Raw genomic sequence first — 5,431 nt, 5'->3', positions numbered from 1 at the left:
ATTTTCTTGCTCCAGCTGGCTTTGAACTGCATTCCTCAGATCTCAGATTCTTGAGTAGTTAGGATTAAGAGTATGAGCCTCAGCTCCCTACTTATTTTTAATTATATTTGTATTATCTCTATGTAGCTTACAAAAAGGGATTACAATTCAACTAGTCAGTGTTTGAGTACCTTGATCGATATCACTACTTTTATTATTTACACACACACCTTTCTTTTAAAGAGAAATCTATTGCCCATTAAGCAAAGCTTAGCTGGTACTTGTCTGGTTTGATGCCAAACTCTAGCCTCACTAAAAATCTTGTGCTTCTTCAGTAATGCCATACTTTTGACTACAGATTGTTACCTCCTGCTGTCTAGACCCTTCCTCCCTATATACCCTTCGTCTCTTTGTGTGGCTAATTCCTACTAATCTCTCTGAATCCAGTTCAGATTTTCTTAGACAAGCCTGAGATAATTACATTAAACAACCTTCAGTTATTTAAAGAACTCTGCTCTTTTCCTATCAAGATTTTATTAAAACTACATATTCATTTTCCCTTTTAATCACTTATCTACAAAGATGCCCAGAATGAGAGACTTTCAGGGAATTAGAACAAGAGATTTTAAATTGAAAGAGCAAAATATGGGCATAAAATTTAGGCAAAAGTGTGTAGAAAAACAAGCCTCAATCCATGGCCTAAGAAATCATAGAGACAGGGAGAAATGTTCTCTCAAAGGAAATCATTAAGATATTTCTGAACATCAGTAAATACTAGAGTTGATTTTCATTTGGTAGCTGTGTGTGCATCTCTCATAAATCCCTTTGTAATTGTAGTATCTCAAACATATGAATTAATGTGCATTGGGCATTAGAAAGGAAAATGGCCTTTGTTCCATACGCCATAGAAGGAATAATCTCTGTAGGTACCAAGTAAGTCTGCAGTGTCAATTAACAGAAGAGAAATGTTACAACACATTCACTAGCAAGAAAATAAGACTGGGATCTCTTCTTGGGTACAATATCCTATGACATACTCTCTAAATAGGAAACAAATGACCCTTTGTGGCCTTAGATCATCTGAATAACATAATAAAAAAAATATCCAAGCCTACACTAGGCACCAGTGGTTCACACTTGTAATCTTTGCTACTGAGGAGTTTGAAATCTGAGGATCATGGTTTGAACCAGGGCAAGAAAATCCATCAGAATCTTATCTCCAATTAACTGCCAAAAACCTGGAAGTAGAGTTCTGACTCAAGTGGTAGAGCAATAGCTTTGACCAAAAAAGCTAAGGGACATTATCCAAGCACTGAGTTCAAGTCCTAGTACTGGCACACAAAGGAAAAATATCCAAGCCGCCGCCTTTCTTGCAATCTTTAAAAGTTTTATTAATAGAAGAGTTTTCACATGGATTGATCAGTTTTGATTCAATGCAATAAAAGACATAGTATAATTTTATAGCAAGGACAATGAGAATATTTTTCTTTAAGGACAATAGAAAAGACAACTCTATTTCCTTAATAGTCTCGAAAACTACTAGGGTATTATCCACCCCTTCTTCTTCTTCAATATCTTGATATTCTTTCATCTTTCACTTCCCAGCAAATGTTAAAGTCATCCTGACAAAGTAACACAAGCAAATGTCAGGAATTGTGTAAGAACTGCATTGAACCTCTAACTTAATGAGTTGAGCTCTGGAGGAGTTATACTGCTTTTTCTCATATTTCATGTATGATGAGATTTCTGCATCTACAGCTAAGTAGTTGGTTGGAAGTTTTAATCACCTGTAATCTTTTAATGAAAATATTCTCCATGTTCAGGCAAAACCAGTTTACTTGCAATTTCTCACCATTAGACTAGGCATTTGGCTCAGTAACCCAGCATCTACCTCCTGTGCAGGGTTTGATCTCCAGCACTGCTCACATTGAGGTAGACAGCAGGATCATTTGTCCACTTCTAGGCTGCTTTCATTTTTAAAAAAAATTTATTATATATATTTTTATTGTAAAGAAACTGTACAGAGAGGTTACAGTTACATGAGCAAGGTAATGAGTACATTCCTATAAAGTGTTGTTACCTCCTCCTTTGTTTTTTCCCTACCATCCCTTTCCGCCCCAACTCCTCCCTCCCCCACCCCTAAAGTTGTAAAGTTCGTTTTCAACATGGTGTCTTGTACATCTCATTGTTACAATGGGGCATCCTGAAACCTTATTTCAGCATTTTGTTATTTCCTTTCCCCTCCCCAAATTAGAAAACTGTATATACAAGATGCAGGACACCAGAATAAAATACAGTGACAACAGGGGTTATACCATGGAGGAAGAACATACAAAAGAAACAAAAAAAATCACATTATAAGTACATTAAAAAGAACAGCAAAAAAGATTAAAATCTCTTTTGTCCTATCTTGGGGTTCATTTTGCTTAGCATCAGCTTATATGGTCATATGTACATAACTTTTGAACTTTTCTGCTTGTCCTAAATCGATACTTGTTATTGCAGATAAGGGAAACCATGGGACCTATTTTTTGGGGGCCTGGCTTGCTTCACTTAATATAATTTTTTCCAAGTCTTTCCATTTCCTAACAAATGGGGCAATGTCATTCCTTCTGATGGAGGCATAGAATTCATATATATATATATAGAGAGAGAAACATATATATATATATACACACATACATATATATATATAAATATATATATATGTACGTCACATTTTTGAAGCTTCCCCTCTTTAGGTACCAGAAGCTGATGATGGCTTCAAGATTTCTAGCCCTTGAACTATAGCATGGACTCAACAACTTCCCACTTTATACACACACACATACACACACACACACACACACACACACACACACACACATATTTATACCCCTCAGGACAATTAGCATCCAAGATTTGGGATACCCTCAAGTGTGTCAGAGTAAAGGAACAGAGCACAGAGTTGTGCACTAGTTGGGGGAGAACTAATGGACTTACTATCTCTGTCTGCTGGACTCGGGTTTCCCAACGTTTTATTCCTCCATGTGTGGGAAGTAGCAATTCAAAAGGTACAAATCCGAGGAAACAAACATCAGGCTGCTGCTCTTGGAAGTACCCCTCATTTCTTTTAGACATTGCCCAACTGTTCACCTCCCTGTTGCAGGGGAGAGACTGTAGAAATCTTGTGACTTGGCAGGCCTTAGCATGAGGCCCTCTGACTCATTTAGCAGCCAGCACACACAGTCAGAAGGTAGGCCCTGAAATCCTGATACTACACTAACCACAGGATTGCTGTTTTGTTTCTTAGGCAATGGGACTCCCTTCATGGGGAGAGGTGAAGCTCTTGTTTCAAAAACTAGGCCTTCTATGGAGATGGTACTAAACTAGGCCATCTACAGAGATGGTGCTTTTCTCTGACTTTCTAAGATAAGGAAAGGTCAGTGTCGCTGAGACTAACTTTCCACAATGGAGCAATCACTGTCTCATTAAATCCTCATACAGGGTGTAAGGTTTATGCGAGGTGTGGACTTAGAAATAGACTGCCCAGGGCAGTCACCAGGGCCACCTGCCTTACCCTTTGCTTCCTTCCCTTCCCTTCCCTTCCCAGGGAGCCAGGACAAAACTTGGACCTATTTCTTGCCTTATTTCTGTTGCCTCAGTTTCTCTGAATTTTCTGCTGTCTAATTTTTTTTGTTATTACTCTTCCCATGCTTATCTCTTCTGACTATACAGTTTCCCTTGTATTACTGACTTCATTCACTGACTCAAAGCAGCAGATGTTTCTTTTTAAAAAAAATTTTATTGTGAAAATACTGTACAAAGGGGTTACAATTACAGGAGCAAGGTGATGAGTACATTCCTTATCAAGCATTGTTGCCTCCTCCTTTGTTTCCCCTTACCATCCCTTCCCACCACCCCTGAGCCCCCCTCGGCACACCCGCACACCCCCTCCAAACCCTGTACCAAACTTGTAAAGTTCGTTTTTCGACCTAACGTCTTTTACATCTCATTGTTGCAATGGGTCCACCTGTATCCCTATTTAAACAATTTGTTTTCTCCCTTCCCCTCCACAAATTATACCAATATCAAGTACAGTAAAAACAGGGGTTATACCATGGTGGAGGGACATACAAAGCAACGAAGAAATCATCTTATAAATATGTTAGAAACAATAGCAAGAAAGAAAAAAAAAGCATTTGAGTCCTTATCTTAGGGTTCATTTCACCTAACATCAACTTATCTGACCGTTTCTGCTTGTCTCAGACATATATTAGTTATTGCAAATAAGGGGCCTATGTTTCTTTGGGCCTGGCTTACTGCACTTAATATAATTTTTCCAAGTCTTTCCATTTCCTAACAAATGGGGCAATGTCATTCTTTCTGATGGAGGCATAGCATTACATTGTGTATATATACCACATTTTCTTGATCCATTCATCTACTGAGGGACATCTGGGTTGTTTCCTTATCTTAGCTATGGTAAATAATGCTGCAATAAACATAGTTGTGCTGGTAGCTTTAGTATGGTCTTGTTTGTGACCATTTGGGTAAGGGATTGCTGAGTCATAGGGAAGCTCTATGTGGAGTCTTTTGAGGAACCTCCATACTACTTTCCAAAGTGGTTGAACAAGTTTAACTCCCATCAACAATGCATTAGGGTTCCCTTCTGTCCACATCCCCTCCATCATCTGTTGTTATTAGAGTTCTTGATTCTAGCCATTCTAACTGGGGTGAGGTGGTATTTCAATGTTGTTTTGATTTGCATTTCTTTTTATGGCTAGAGAAGTTGAGCATTTCTTCATGTGTCTATTGGCCATTCTTGTTTCCTCTTCAGAGAAGTCTCTCTTTAAGTCTTTAGCCCACTTATTAATCAGGCAGTAAGTAGAATTAAGCAAATGGAAAAACCTCCCATGCTCCTGGATTAGGAGGATTAGCATCCTGAAAATGGCAATCCTGCCAAAAGTGATCTACAAATTCAATGTGATACCTATCAATATCCCAACCTCATCCTTCAAGGAAATAGAAGCAACCCAAAAATTCATATGGAACAATAAAAGACCCCAAATAGCAAAAACAATCCTCAACAGAAAGAACAGTGCTGGAGGAATATCAATACCAAATTTCAAACTCTACTACAAAGCCATAACAATCAAAACAGCTTGTACTGGCACAAGAACAGACCTCAGGACCAATGGAATAGAATTGAAAACCCAGAAATGAACCAACAGACCTATAGCCATCTAATCTTCGATAAGGGAGCTAAAAACATAGAATAGAAGAAAGACAGCCTCTTCAGCAAATGGTGCTGGCTAAATTGGTTAATCACTTGTAGAAAAGTAAAGCTAGATTCTTACATATCACCCTGCACCAGAATCAACTCCAAATGGATCAAAGACCTCAGAGTCAAAGCAGACACTCTGAAAACATTACAGGATGAAATAAGAGAAACCCTAGGTCTCCTTGGCAC

This window comes from Dipodomys ordii, unplaced genomic scaffold (genome assembly GCF_000151885.1).
Source record: "Dipodomys ordii isolate 6190 unplaced genomic scaffold, Dord_2.0 Scaffold49, whole genome shotgun sequence".
NCBI lineage: Eukaryota > Metazoa > Chordata > Mammalia > Rodentia > Heteromyidae > Dipodomys > Dipodomys ordii.
The sequence above is the reverse complement of the archived record's forward strand: the minus strand, read 5'-3'. Positions refer to the sequence as shown.